This window comes from Gossypium arboreum, chromosome 5 (assembly GCF_025698485.1).
Source record: "Gossypium arboreum isolate Shixiya-1 chromosome 5, ASM2569848v2, whole genome shotgun sequence".
Taxonomy (NCBI): domain Eukaryota; kingdom Viridiplantae; phylum Streptophyta; class Magnoliopsida; order Malvales; family Malvaceae; genus Gossypium; species Gossypium arboreum.
Window position 1 is genome coordinate 35,834,203 of NC_069074.1, and position 16,431 is coordinate 35,850,633.

The 16,431-nt window shown below is 33.4% G+C and overlaps 1 long non-coding RNA gene across 1 annotated transcript; it reads left to right on the plus strand.

Annotated features, from left to right (window-relative positions):
- Window positions 1-9,993: 9,993 nt before the first annotated feature.
- On the plus strand, window positions 9,994-12,241 carry LOC128293074 (uncharacterized). The gene is made up of 3 exons (XR_008283116.1): window positions 9,994-10,174; window positions 11,092-11,133; window positions 12,026-12,241. It is a non-coding gene; the product is annotated as an uncharacterized LOC128293074 (long non-coding RNA).
- The last annotated feature ends 4,190 nt before the right edge of the window (window positions 12,242-16,431 follow it).

The window sequence follows — 16,431 nt, forward strand, 5'->3', positions numbered from 1 at the left end:
AGATACGTACATATATATAAATATATATAATGGTATTAGAAATATATATAGTAATGTTAGAAATATACATATAATAGTTCAAAAGATATATAACTAACAATATTAAAACATATACATAATAATACACATAAAATATTAAAAGCATATATATATATATAATACATATGAAAGAATATATACATGTATAATATAATATTAAAATATTTACATAATATATGCATGTTAAAATAACTAATAATAATATTTCCCAAGTACATAAATATATTAAGTACATATACATACATACATGTACGTAATAAAATATATACTACCACATATACAAAATATAACAAAGATAATAAAAATATAAAGATTATAATGAATAATAATAAACAACAGAAAATGAAAAAATAAATAATTTGAAAGTAAAGCATTAATCTAACAAAGAGGACTCAATCGAATTAAAAAAACAAAGTTTGGGGCTAATTTAAAAGAAAATAAGGGAGGGGAGGACTTTTTAGAATACGCGTGAAACTATGGAGGACCAGATAGGAAATTTTCCCAAATCTTTAAAACACACCGCATTAAACGGGACTAAATTGAAAACAAACTATAGAACACGAGATAAATTCTAAAATAAAAACAACAGAGAAGGACCTATTTGAACACGGGCAAAACTAAGGGGAATTAAAAACGCAATATTTCCCACTTTCCAAAACGCTGCGCAATAAGAGGGGTCAAATTGCAAAGTGAAACAAATTATGGGGCCAAATTGAAAATGAGAAAACTTGATTGTAAAACCCCAGAAAAGCGGAAGGGCTGGAAGTGCAATTAGCCCTTCCGTTAGAAAACACGCGGATCCTAGGTCGGGTTGGGTCGGATCGGGTCGGACTATGGTGAAACGACGTCATTTTGGGGTTAAATGGCAGCCCCCAAAACGACGTCGTTTTAGGGGGCTATAAAAGGCCCAAATCCTTTAAAAAAATTTCATTTGTGCTGATAAGAAGAAAAAAAAGGAGGGAGAGAAGGGAGGGAGCGATTTCCGGTAGCAATGCCGGTCACCGGTCGGTCATCGGACCACCTTCCGTCGCCGGCGCCGGCCATTGTGTACGGTGGCCGGAAAAGGTAAAATTTCAAATTTTTTTCTCCTTTTTTATTTCGCTTGTTTATCTTATTATTTTTGTTATATTCTTATATGTATGTGCGATAAAATGGGTTTTAAAACGAAAATAAAATAATAATAAAAAGAAATAACCTTTAGTTTTTCTTAGCTTCTGATTCTTTGATCTTGGTATCCGATTTGCTTGTATGCTATGCTTGTGTTTGAATACTGATTAGACTGTTGTTATGAGATTGAATCTTGTCTTATTTTGTGTTTTTGAAACTGCCAATCGAAAAAAAAGAACCCTTTTACATTTTGTTTCATGGCTTTTATAGCTTGTTTTCACTGTTTGTTTTTTTTTTTTTTCTAAATTTGCTATTTGCGTGCTTCCTTTCATCTTGCAGGGGATGGGCACGGTGGAGCAGGTGGCCGATGCTGGTGTCAGAGGGCAGGTGGGGGTAGGTTTGGCGCAAATGGGAATAGGGGTTAAGGTTGTTGGGTGTTTTTCTGATTTGAGTCTTGGGTTGTTTTGGGCTAGGTCGGTTTAGGTTAGTGGGTGTGGGTTAGTATTGGGCTGAGGGTAGGTTTGGGTAGTGGGTTTAGGTTTTGTAAAATGGGTTAAGGGATTTGTTTAAGGTGTAATGGGTTGGTTGTTTTGTATCTGGGCCAAAATTGGCCTGTAACAGGGATCGTAACCTAAGTTCCGATAGTTGGTTAAAAATAAATCTAATAATTCATGTTGTGTTTTAGTTATTCTTTTTTTATATTGTATTTGTATGGTGCAATATTGTCAAAAACTGTAAAAGGGCTTTTACTTGACTAACAAGTCATTAGTTTGTTATTATAGTTTGTCAAATTAGTTTTAAATAAGTTAAGGGGATTACAAATCTCAATTTAAATAAAATAAAGCCCAAAAGTAATTGTATCTGTTTAATTATATTTATGTAATTTATTTTAACTTTGGTATGCTTCTCAACTCTCTCAATGCTTTTAAATTTTCAAATAATTTTATTTGGTTATATATATTCAATGAAAATATAGAGATTTAGTAAAAGTAAATTTTGTTTTAGGTAAGCCTTCTATATTTTTATTGCATCAAAATTAATTCTTAATCTTTAATTTGTATTTAAATATACTTTTTCATTTTTCGACATTTTAATTTATTTACAAATAAACATTTCTTTTAAAGTGAAAATTTATTCATTATTCTATGAATAAGATTATATAATTCGAGAGAAAAAAAAAACAAACACTCATCATCGCGGTGAATGACAAGTTCCATCAACACGACAAAGGCCTTAGCCCCCAACATTAATAAAACATAACAGCATGTTGACAATTGACTTTGTCATAACTTAAGCACAACATATTTGAAGTGATTGCAAACACGATCACAATAAGGAAACTGGTCTCAAATGATCTAAAGTGACGGACATAATCGACAAGAGAATCGAGCATCCATTAAACTGGAGAAGACAATGACAAAACTATATCTAAAATCACTTGTAAAAGCAAGACTAAAAAATTTGTACAAGACAAGACAAAAACTTCTAGAAGTGAAAACTTATTAAACATTGAGAAAACTTAAATAACACGGGTCCAAATCAAATCTTGAAATGATTTATCATTCTGAAATACTTCCAAAACAAAAACAAAAATAAATTAAGATATCAACAAAAAGCCATAGTTTAAGTATTTAAGGCCAACTCATTTTCTAAGAGGAACAATTGGTGGTTGATGAAAATTCAGTTACAACTTGTGAAGTTAACAAAAATATTCACAAAAAAATGTTTGGAAACTGAAAAGAAAAAATGCACATCGAGAAAAAGAGAAATTTTTAGCGGTGCGAATATTACAAGAAATTAAACTATTGATACTTTTTGAAAGGTAAAAATTCTCTAAGTCAATAATAATTGACAGAAATGCAATCCTTCTTTTACGAGAATTTTGAAGTTAACATCTATATTATTTTATTAAACAAAAATAAGGTTAACATCTATATAATTTTAAGAAATGTAATCTCATTTTTTTAAACATTTTGAAACGTTATAAAATAAAAATAATATTTTTATTAAACAAAAATAAGGTAACTTTTTCCCCACATCTTTGTGAACCATTTCAAAATTTGGAATACCTGTTTAAATTTTTTCATGTGAATTTCAAAATATTTAATTTTGTTAAATGCATGTGTTACTATTGTAGATATATATATATATATTTATCTTTTTGAAAAATTAATAAAATGTTCACAATTATAAATATAATTTTTAAAAATTAAAATTTATCCCAATATACTTTATTTTTAAACGAAAATTATCCCAAATAATTTTAAACAGAAATTGAAAAATGTAGGATTGTAGTTCAATAATTAAAATTACAAGTTGGAGAGCTAAAGTAAAAAGGGCTTTGAATTTTCTTAAAGTAAAAAGTTCCTATTTTTCCATTTGCATTTAAGTTAAAATCAATATTTTACAATCTAAGAAAATAAAAAATATTTAATTATAGATTTAATAATTCTTTGAAATCTTGCAACAAATTTAAATATTTTAAAATCTATTTTTACGAATACTAAAATATAATATTTAAAAACTGAAATTCTGATTTTGAAACAATTCAAATGTAAATATATTTTCCTATCTTTAAAATTTATATTCTTTTAATTATTAAATACAATAAATAAACTTTTTAAAATGTATTGTATTTATTAAAAATTATATATTTAAATAAAATTTGGAAATCTTTTAAACAAATACTGTTTAAAACTAATAATAAACATAATTGATATTTGTTTAAAAACACAATTTAACTTTAAAAATATATATGAAATTTAAATTATTTAAACACGTGTTAATTTTTTTATAAATACTAATAGATAATTTAATAGTGTTTAAAAATAGAAATAAAAATTAAATACTAGTTAAAACTGCTTGCCAACAATTTTTAATATATTGTAAAAAATTCACTATAATGTTTGTTTAACATATTGTTAAAATACTATTTATGTTAAACTAGTATTTAAACAATATAAAATAAACGAATATTAGCAAACTATTACAATATTGAATCCACTTAATTAATTAATTAATTAATTTCAAATCCAATTTCTAATAAAAATATATTAAATCCAGTTAGATATTAATATTTTAAGGTAAACCATAAAATAGTCACTTTTGTTTGCCTCAGATTACATTTTAATCACTTATGTTTGAAATGTTACGTTTTAGTCACTTACGTTATCATTTTGTTACGAAGTAGTCATTCTGCCATTAAGTTCCGTTACCTCCCTAGCGACAATTCTACGTGATAGTCCAAATGTGTTTTAAATGTCAACTTAGATGTCCAACTAGGATGAGAATAGTTTTTTCAATCAAAATGGAAAAGAAAACTAAAAGAAAAAGGAGACGAACAATTTTTCTTTTCCAGTTCAAGGTATAAATAATTTAAAATTTTTAATTAATTAATTTTTTTTAATTGAAAACCTATTCTCATCCCAGTTGGATATCCAAGTTGGCATTTAAACCCCATTTGGATTGCCATGTATGATTGTTGTTAGGGAGGTAACGAAGCTTAACGGCAGAGTGATCACTTTGTAACAAAATGATAACGTAAGTGACTAAAAATAACATTTCAAACATAATGACTAAAATGTAACCTGAAGCAAACAAAAGTGATTATTTTTATGGTTTACCTATTAAAAAACTATATAAATATCTTTATATCAATCTTAACATTTCTATTAATTCTTTTTATCAAGACTATTCTTAGTTCATTCTTTTTATCAAGAAAACCTTATAGATTTTGTGAGTTCCCTAACACCAAATAAAACCCTATCTAGAAAATCCACAATCTTCTTTTTCTCAATTTCATCTGTGCTTAGGCATCAAGACTGAAAATCTCAATTTGACCTCCGTGGGAAAGCTAAGTGCCCCTATTTAGTAATGCGCCCTTTTTTTACGTGTACATATAGTACAGCTGAGGTGAGCCACTAGGGAGAGGTTCAAGAAAAGCAGAGGCCAGCCTAAAACACCAATTTCACCTCCAAACAATGGCTTAACTGTTAAAAGCCTAGTACCCCTTGCCTACGATGTGTTCAATGTAAGGGTTACATTAATTAACAATCTCAAGAAACTCTTGAAGGTGGTGAAAGTTCATTCTTGCGAGTATATTTTTTCCCTTTTCTTTATTATTACAAATCATTTTTTTATTATAAAATAAATTTCGATTGCTAAAAGGAAATTGTAATATAATAGTTTATAACTTGTGTTGTGTTTGTTTTACAAAAAACAATGTAAAGTATAATATATAAAATAAACTAAAAAATAATCTTACCCGTTAATGTAGAATTTCTCCCAGCAAGTTGCTTATACGATCATACATTGTTGGAAGCTAACCAAGAAGCTGTTCTTGGTTTTTACACAATTACCCTTATTTTTCCTTAATTTACAAGTTTTTGAAAAAACTAGTTTGTATCCTCTAGACATGCTACCTTCAGAATGTCGACGTTGGAGGGATCTATTACGAAGCCCTCCTGCACACTCAAGGTTACAAACAAATGATAATGTATTCTTCCTTTTTTTTAAAAAAGTTTTAGTCGTAAAATATTAGTCTCTTATTTATATTTGGTTTGTTTTTACAGGTGTTTACATGTGCAAAATGGCTAGTGCTAACGAATATGATCCAGTAAGCTATCCTTAAATATAAATTATCGAAAATATTTGGTACTTGTTTTTTTTTTTATCAATATTCTTATAGGCAGCTTGTTAGAGTACATCACTTGTGTAAAATGAGTTTGTTAAGCTGTTAGTAAGCTGTTACTCATTCAGTTAGTCGCAATTGTTTTTTAGTAATTGTGTATAAATACATTTGTTAAATAGTAGTAAAGATTCAAGCAATAATCAGTCACATTCATTCTCATTTTACTAGTTGTAATTCTATATACTTATATGGTATCTTTCGCCTAGGTCCTGGAGCCTTATTCTTTCTGCGCATTCATGGCTAACTCCACCGAATCCATATATGCTAATAATTGTAATCCCTCTACCGTTCCACCAAGGTGTGATCTAGCCAACTCTATCAACTCTGACTCTGGTAAGGCTCGGTTAATCCAGTGCTTTCCTAGACATCATATAGTAAAGCTTGATGAGGGAAACTTCATTCAATGGCAACAACACATAAAGCTTATTGTCGAAGGATACGAGCTTATTGGATTTATTGAGAAAACTTTACCTACTCCACCACGTTTTGTGCCATCTCCAGAAGGTCAACTGGTGCTGAATCTAGAGGCTTCGTTGTTTCATCAACAAGACAAATTGCTTGCGTCATGGTTATTGTCCATGATTAGTGGTTCTCTTATTTCTTGTTTCACAAATGCGAAAACTTCTTGCGATGTGTGGAATACTGCGAATCGCTTGTTCGCTGCTATGATTGGAGCCAAATTGTCTCGCATCAATCATGAATTGCATTTGATTAAAAAAAGTAATCTTACTATTAAAGAATATCTTTTTAAAATTCAGAATACCTGTACTGTGAATGAAGCTTCAGGGCATTGGATCTCAGAGGCTAAGAAGGTTGAGATTGTTTTTGCAGGGTTATCGCTAGAGTATGATGTCGTTCTCACCCTTGCGTCTTTCTCATCGAAGCCCCTTCCCATACAAAAATTACTAGATGTACTGTTAGAGTATGAAAGTCAACAACAACGAGTGGTGCAGGAGACGTCGTATCAGGTTAATCTGGTAGAAATGAATCCTCCTTCGGTGGTGATAGACTTATTGCACGGTGGTCACTCTTCGGCTTGTGGCCGTGGGAGAGGTTTCAAAGCTTGCGTTCAATGTTAGATTTGTGGTTGGTTTGGTCACTTGGCATAACGCTTTTACTATCGTTTTAACAGGGAGTATGACGACCCCTCTTAGTCGTTGGTATTTTAGGCTTTGCCTGCATGGGCTGTGGGTGTGACAGATGGACGAGGGCCGCACGATTTGGCTATTTCTGGTGCTTCGATTCAGCGCAATGTTACAGTGCATGGTGGGTTTTTCCCTCACCCAAACATGCCAGGCCAATTTGGTGCTTCTCCGACGGCGGCTCCGACTTGGTTTTCTCATGGCCGATGGTGGGGTTTGAGGCAGCAGAAGCAGCTGTTCCTAATGGTGACAACATTAAGGTTTTTCTCAATAATTTCCCTAATGGTCCTTATGTTGGTGTTGGACCAAATGCGCCCCACTTGGGCCTTAATAGGCCGAACGGTGATGGTCAAAGCATTGGGTCCAATGATAATTTTGTGAGTTTTGAGAGCCTGAATGGTGATTAGGTGTTGGGCCAACTATAAACAACATGGGCATTAATAGGCTGAACAGTGGGCCAGTAGTCCCATAGCTAGCGAAGCCTAGGGCATGTGTCCATCATGGGCCAAATACTGGGGTTAGGGGCTTGGTTTTGAATTTTGTTTTTGAATCTTCATCATGTGTTGGGCTTCCACGGGTCCCTGGTGCGCCTAGGTCGAAATTCTCGAATCACACTGGGTTAAATGTACATACAACTCAGTATGGGTCCAATTTTAATAGCACTGGGTCAAATGTGAAGTATGGGTCCAATTTTGATAACGTCGATTCTTATGTCCCTATGCTTGTAGGAAATTTGTCTTGGTATTCTAAGTCGGGAGTTACACATCATGTCTATAAGGAGACCTCTATTCTGAATGAATCCATATCATATTTAGGTACAACTCATCTTTTAATAGGTGATGGGACGCATGCAAAAATTAAATGTGTCGGGCATTTTACATTGGCTACAAATAATAAGCAGCTTCATTTGTCTAATATTTTATATGTGCCAAATGTACGTAAAAACTTGTTGTCTATTTCACAGTTTGCTAGAGAAAATAATGTCTTCTTTGAATTTCACTTATTTCATTGTCTGGTTAAGGATATTTAGACTTGGGGCATTTTTTTTGCGAGGCCACACTTGTGATAGGCTTTGTCAGTTTTCACCAGTTGCTCTTGTCAGTGGCAGTGTTTTTTCGTCTATTCATAATACTGGACTTTAGTCGAGCTTCGCCAGCTGTGATGTGTTTGAACTTTGGTATCGTCAACTTGGTCATCCCTCTGCCCGTATAGTTCATTCGGTTTTAGATAAATGTCATATTATTTCAAATAAAGGTTCTCTTGATCATATTTGTACTGCTAGTCAAAAAGGAAAATCTCATAAGTTTCCATTTTCGAAGTCTATTACTTAATATACTTACTCTTTTAATTTGGCTGTGTCCAATTTATGGGGACCCACGTCTATTGCATGTGGTAGTAATTAGTACTACATCTCGTTTTTTGATATGTTTAGTCGCTTTACTTGGTTATTTCTCATTCAGCGAAAGCCTTAGGCCATTAATTATTTTACTCAATTTTAGAAGATGGTTAAAATTCAATTTCGAAAAGACATTAAACAATTTCAAAGTGATTAGGGTGGCAAGTTTTGGGCGTTCACGTTAGTACTAGCACAGTATGGTATTGTTCATGGGGTCTCGTGCCCACATACATCGGAGCAGAATGGTGTGGCCGAATGAAAACATATTGCTGAAATGGGTTTTACACTTCTTGCTTAGGCAAATATGCTTATAAAATTTTGGGGTTATGGTTTTACTTGTGCTGTGCATTTAATAAATAGACTACCCACCTCAGTCTTAAAAGATAAGTCTCCGTACATGATCCTCTACGGCAATGACCCAACTTATAATCATTTGTGTGTTTTTGGATTTTGTTTTCCTTATCTTCAGCCTTTTCATCATTTGTGTGTTTTTGGATTTTGTTTTCCTTATCTTCAGCCTTTTCATAATCATAAGCTGAGGTTTCGATCTCAACCATACACGTTTTTAGGACACAGTCCTCAGCATAAAGGGTATCAATGTCTTACATCGTATGGTAAGGTTATTATTTCTCGACACGTTGTATTTGATTAACGTTAGTTTTTGTATCTCGAAAATTCTGTGGTTCCTCACGAGTCCAGTGGGTATATCTCCATGTATGTTCCTATTTTGAAGTCTCTGATTGATAGGCTGGCTGAGTTCCCAAGTCCTGTTCTTCTGTCCCATGACTCGTCGTATCTAGCGACCACAGTAGAAGATTTAGATTGTTATAGTAACACTGATTCTCGTGCTATAATAGAACTAACTAATTAACCGATTGATTTGGGTGTCGTAGGTTGTAGTCAAGGCACTATGTCTACTATGTTGGAGGATTCCAGTCATACCACTCCATCTCTTTTTTCCATACCTCCACCTATGGGTAATACACATCACATGGTTACACGATCCAAAACATGTGTTTTTAAACCCAAAGCTCTATTTGTTGAAGTTGTTGAACATGAGCCACGCACGATTGATGAAACCTTTGCTCATGAAGAATAATGATTAGCAGTACAAGCTGAGTTTGATGCATTGATTAAAATTGTACTTGGGATGTAACGCCCCAATTTTTGGGAATCCTATGAATGTTAGCATAGGTTTAATTATGTTAGTGGGCCTCTAAAAAGCCCAAGCTTAAGATAGAACCCGGTAATTTTAGTTAATTTTTGTTCCATAAGAAAAAGGGAGTGAAATTATGAAATAGGACTTATGTGAAAATGTTTGAAAATGCTATAGGCTAAATTGAAGTGGCCAAATAAATAGGAGTGCAAAATAGGAGGATTTGCATGACAAACCTCCCATTTTACATGAAGTGGCTAGCCATCATGTTGTTGTAGACAATATGAGTACTTGATATCCATAATTTATGATACAAATTGATACAAATTGATAATAGGTTAGGTAAATGTTCCATGATAATGGGTTAGGTAAATGTTTCATGATAATGGATTAGGTAAATATTACATGATAATGGATTAGGTAAATGTTTCATGATAATGGTTTAGGTAAATGTTTCATGATAAGAAATTCATGTCTTTTGTATTAAAGAATTAAATGGATGAAATATGAAGTTTTATTAAAAGAAAAAGGGGTGAAAAGAACAAAGTTTTGTCCATCTTTGTTCATCCTAGCCTAAAGTTAGAGAAGAGAAAGGAGAGGAGAAAGCTCTTAAATGTTCGGTCACTTGGGGAAGAAAATTGAAGGTAAGTTCATGGTAGTTTGCTTCTATCTTGATGTTCATGAGTTCTTCTTGATTCTATCTTAACTCTTGAAGCATATTTTGATTTTTAGTTGTGTTGTGAGCATTTAGTCATGAATTAAAATGAAGGAAATGGTTGTTGTTTGATGTTCTTTTGATGAAAAATGGAAGATAGGTGAAGTTGAGCCAAACAAATGAGCATGCATGTGCCTTAGATGCTAAAGGGAAAAATCGGCTAACATGTTGTGCTTTAAAATGATGAAATGGAGATTATGCTTAAGTAAAAATCATAGATATGTGATGATTGATTGGTGATATACATGTTTAAATAACATGCATGCAAGATAGGTGTATGAAAGAGTGATTTGGTAATAAATCTGCTTGGGACAGCAGCAGTAACGTGACTTTGGAAAATCACCATAAATTGTGGGAGATGAATTAGAAGCTGAATAAATTATGTAATTAAAGCTTATTGAGTCTAGTTTCTAATGAAATAAACAAGAACATATTTTGAATTCTGTACAATGAGAAATTTGATTCGTAATGAAGAGTGGTCAGATTAGTCAAACAGTGAAACATGGGAAACTTTGAGAAAAATCTGGTATTGATTGGATAAACTAAAATTCTGAAAATTTTATGGATAGAAGATATATGAGTCTATTTTCAGGAAAATTAACGGAACTTGATTTGGAGTTTCGTAGCTCCAGTTATAAATGATTTAGTGACTGTTGCTCAGGAAGACAGCTTGCAGTGAAATTATGATTATGTGGTAAACATTGACAAAAATTTGTTAATGGGTTGCTTATTGATTTCTTATAAGCTTACTATGATCTGTAGGTGTGGTTGGCCGAATATTGTAAGGGATTAATACGTAGTTCGTATTTGAATAGTTAGATTAACGTGTTAGTAATCCAATTGTAGGCGGTTCGTGTGTGGATCTCGTCAGCATATCGTCGCAAACAGGTGTGTAACTAACACCCTCTTTCTTAGTCTAGATCGGCAAAAGCCGAAATGCCGAAATGCCGAAAATCGGTATTTTGTAGATTTTGAGAAAACGAATGCTCGTGAGGTAAATCGATTAATGTTTTTGGTAAGCTGCAATGTTTGGACTGCAAAGTGCATGATTTCTGTGCCCTCGATATTTTTGGGCTTAATAGGCCAAAATTGGAATGATGAGCCAACGGGCCCAATTCGGTAAGAACCCTCGGTACGTGATTCTGTTAGTACGTGAAAAATAGGAATATGCATGAAAAACCCTAAAAGCAGTTAACTTACTATAATACCCCTATGTATGGAAAATTACTGTTATACCCCTAGGTGCAAAATTACCGAAATACCCCTAGGGTTAAATTGACCTAAATGCATGTTTGACTGTTGTTATTTCTGCATGCCATGTTGTTATTATCGATGCATGGGACTGGGATATTGATGGAGGAAGTCTGAAAGTGGCTTGTCCACGTCTTGGAGGCTTTGCCTCAATTTATCGATAATCGAGAGCAGCAAGGTCAAGAATCTGTGGAGTGTTAAATTTGGGTGGGTTGAGCTATTCCCCACATGGAGTGTATGGCTGGTACGGGTGGAGTGTAGTGGTTGGTGGGTTGAGTAGTCTCCCCAAATGGGCTTGCATATGTTTATTGATGTTGCATGTATTTTGAAATGGGCCTATGGGCCATACTGTTATCTGAATAAGGGGCTAAGGCCCAGTTTATTGTAATCTAAAAATGGCTCTGGCCCAGTACCACTATTACCTGAATAGGCTTAGGCCCAATAGGCTTGAGCTGACTTGGGCTTTGAATGGGTTTTCCTTACACACTGAGTTTCCCCAAACTCACCTCTTTTATTTTCATCCACGTAGGAAATCCCCAACCATAGTGGGCTTGGAGCTGTGAGGGAATTCGGAGTGGCCACCCGTTCTGAAAGTTTGATTTTCTTCTGGTGAACTGGACATCCTTTTAATTACGTTTGAAGTTTTGGGTTTTTAAATGTAATAGGGCCGCTTATTTATTTTTGATGGTTTTTAATATGTATTACTAAGATAGGTAATACTTATTTTAACTGTTGAAATTGGATAGCTTTAGAGCGCGTTTTCAAAAACAACAGTTGATTTCAAAATAACACGACAACAAGCAAAGCTTCCGCAATGAAAGTATTTTCCAAAATTAATCACTTTTCCCAAAAAAATGACTTAATCGAATCGGTTTCCTAAAAATATCCATGACGTTAAGGTGTGGCAATGGCGGTATGCATGTCTAGGATTGGATCCGAAGGGAGCTTGGTACTTAAGCAGTCCGATGGACTCACCACCTCTTTTCCGGTTTCCTACGGTGCATGACTTCCATTCACTTTAACCCTTAATGAATTAATCTTTTGAACATCAAGTACGATTTTCTGGACTTAGAATGGAAAATTTTTTTTTAACGTTTTTGATGTGGCATGCTGGATCCGGCCATAACTTCTAGGCCGGGTTTGGGGTGCTACATGGGAGTTAGTTCATTTGTCACCGGGAAGAAAGACAATTGGTTGTAAATGGTTATTCAAAGTAAAAAATAATTCTGATGGTACCGTGGCTTGCTGTAAAGGTCGATTAGTGGAAAAGGTTGCTCTCAGGTGCCAAGGTGTGATTTTGAACAGACATTTAGTCCAGTTGTTAAACCCGCTACCATTCAGACTATTTTGTTTGTTGCTGTGTCCAAGAATTGGCAGTTGCATCAGGTTGATGTTAACAATGCGTTTCTAAATGGTGATCTTACTGAAGAAATGTACATGCAACAACCTCTTAGATATGTACAACATGGTGTGAATGTAGAATCTTTTGTGTGTCGATTGATGAAAGCATTGTATGGGCTACGTCGGGCTCCTTGAGCATGGTTCGATAAATTGAAACATTTTCTTCTCTCGTTGGGTTTTGTTCTCTCAAAATTTGATGCTTTACTGTTTGTTCGGGTTACTGATGAGTCGAGTATATATGCATTAGTGTATGTGGACGACGTCGTCATTATGGGAGACGTATCTGAGAGTATTAATGTATTTGTCAAACAGTTACACATTAAGTTTTCTTTTAAAGACATGAGAGCTCTTCATTATTTTTTGGGAATCGAGATCACTCGGTTGGCGACTGGGAGTCTTTATCTCTGTCAATGAAAGTATATTTTTAATTTCCTTGACAGATGTTATTTAGCAAATGCGAAGTTTGTACACACTCCCATGGTTAGTTCTTCTATGTTATCTAAGAATGAATGAGTTCTACTTGACTATCCTACTGAGTATAGGAGTATTCCTGGTGTAACACCCCTGCCGGAGTTGGGTTACGGAGCGTTACCGAAGTTTATAAATTAATTTTCAAACATTTCATTTCATCTAGCATTCATATTAGAAACAAATCAAAATCATACATATTGTCCCTTAAACGAGCCCTCGAGGCCCAAATTGCACATTAGAAACAAATAGTGACTAAATCAAAAACTCAGAAATTTTTTCGAAAATAGGCCATTTTACAAGCCATATTTCTCACCCAATTCTATGTCAATCTATACATGCCATTATAACTAAAATCAAAACATTTGAAAGTACCGATAGAATCGATGGGTAGTGTGATACAACTCCGACAAGCTTCCAACCTAATTGAGCTTCCGATAATCTGAAAAGTAAAGGAAAACAAATACATAAGCAATGAATGCTTAGTAAGCTCGTATAACTTTAATCATAATAATTCTTTTCAAATATGAAATTTAAACATATCAATAATAATTTAATATCGATACCACAATACTCATGAAGTTATATTTAACAACTCATTAAGTGAATAAATCTACAGCATCACTTATACATATAATTCCTAGCATAGTAAGATAGTGAATAAATCTACAGTATCACTTATACATATAATTCCTAGCATAGTAAGATTTTAAACAACTTTAACTCTTCCAAAATTTCTTTATTTTCATTTGCATATCTTTATTTTCCACACTCATTCCATATGCATTACACACCGATCATAAGTATATGATTCAACCATAGCTACAAGCTAATGCATTTAAACATGGACCCTTTTTTTTTGAATTAATCACATGATAACTCATTTCATAAGAAATTGCATAACTTAAACCTTACCACTCTTTCATGAGCATAAACATATTTTCATTTGAGTACTTACTATTTTAATGCATCTTATAATTAAACATATTACCATTCAACCAGTAATTTGGCACTTGCCTATGCATCAAACAAAAACACTTGTTAGTGTACTTGAACATATTTCATATAATTTCAACATCAATAACCTTATTATCTCAACATGTCACACTTGAATTTATTACTCGTCTCAACTTACATAATTTTCGTGTTTCAACATATCAAGATATTGATATATATATATATTCATCTCATGATACATATCATCTTTTACTGTTTCTTCATATTCATATATCATCCAAGACAATTCGCGATTCGAAGAACAACTTATGGATATGAGTACAATCGTTTTCAGAAGTCCGAAGGCTAAATTGAAGCACATAAGTGCTAAATAAAAACCCGTAAGGGTTGAAAAGAAGCTCATAAGAGCTGAACAGAAGCCCATAAGGGTTAAACAGAAACTCATGTGAGTTAAAAAGAAGTTCGTGAGAGCTAAACGGAAAGTAAACACGAAAGTTTGCAACAAATGCTAAACCTCGGTTTACTTTGGTAATTTGCCGTCAATTCATCCTTTGCATTTACCGTCAATTCATCTTTTGCCATAGAACCATTGTACTCAATCCCACATTCCACTCGTTTTGAACATTCAATTCAATTTCATAATTTAACAATATTCCATTTTTCAACAACATGCTATATACATAATAATTTAACAATATTCTATTTTTCAACACTATACTAAATACATAATATCATTCATCATTTCAATATAATTATTAAACTTAAACCATACGAACTTACCTGAATTAAATTGTAATAATTGCAGGAGTTCAGAGACTATTCCGCTATTTTTTCTTTTTCACGAGTATCAACGGAATCTTGATCTAAAATATAAAGTTACTCATTCATTAGCATATATTTCAGTTCCAATTCATTTCACAATTTATACCCTTCAATTTTTTGAATTTACACAATTTCCCCAGCTTCTACAACTTTTACAATTTAGTCCTTTAACTAGTTAAACTATCAAATCAACCAATTTACATTATGGTTTTGGAAGAAACTGCAAGATACATTAGGTACGAAATTACATTTCAGCACCACTTTCCATCCGCAAATAGATGGTCAGTTTGAACGAATCATTCAGATACTTGAGGATATGTTGAGATGTTGCATTCTCGAGTTTGAAGGTACGTGGGAACGATACTTACCTCTAATTGAATTTGTGTACAATAATAGCTATCAATCGAGTATCAAAATGACACCTTACGAGGCTTTGTACGGTTGTAAATGTTATACACCATTGTATTGGACTGAGCTCAGCGAAAATAAGATACACGGGGTCGATTTGATTAGAGAGACTGAACAGAAAGTAAAAGTGATCCGCGAAAGTCTGAAAACAGCGTCAGATCGTCAGAAATCATATGCGGACTTAAAATGAAAAGATATAGAGTTTCAGATCGGGGACAAAGTATTTCTAAAAGTCTCGTCGTGGAAGAAAATACTCAGATTCGGTCGTAAAGGCAAATTGAGTCTAAGATTTATTGGGCCGTATGAGATTATTGAGGGTATCGGGTCGGTTGCGTATAGACTGTTTTTGTCACCTGAGTTAAAAAAGATCCATAATGTATTTCATGTTTCGATGCTTCAACGGTATAGATCCGACCCTTCACATGTGATTAATCCGTCAGAGGTTGAGATTAAGTCAGATATGACATATGAGGAAGAACTGATTCGTATTCCGGCTCGCGAAGTTAAAGAATTGCGAAATAAGAAAATTCCGTTAGTGAAAGTACTATGGCATAAATACGGAGTTGAAGAGGCAACGTGGGAGCCTAGGATGCAATGAAAGAACGTTATCTGAACTTATTCACCGGTAAGATTTTCGGGGACGAAAATCCCTAAGAGGGGAGAGTTGTAACAGCCCGATTTAGACCCTATTCGGAATGATGGTTTCGGAACCACGAATCTGAGTCAAAAAAATATTTAAAAAATTATTTTCTATGTTTATTATGTGTGAATTTATATTTGTGAAATTTTCGTGTTTTAATTTTGTCGTTTGAGTGCTCGATTAAATAAAAGGGCTTAATCACGTAAAATTAAAATTCGATAGTTTAATGTGTAAGGGCC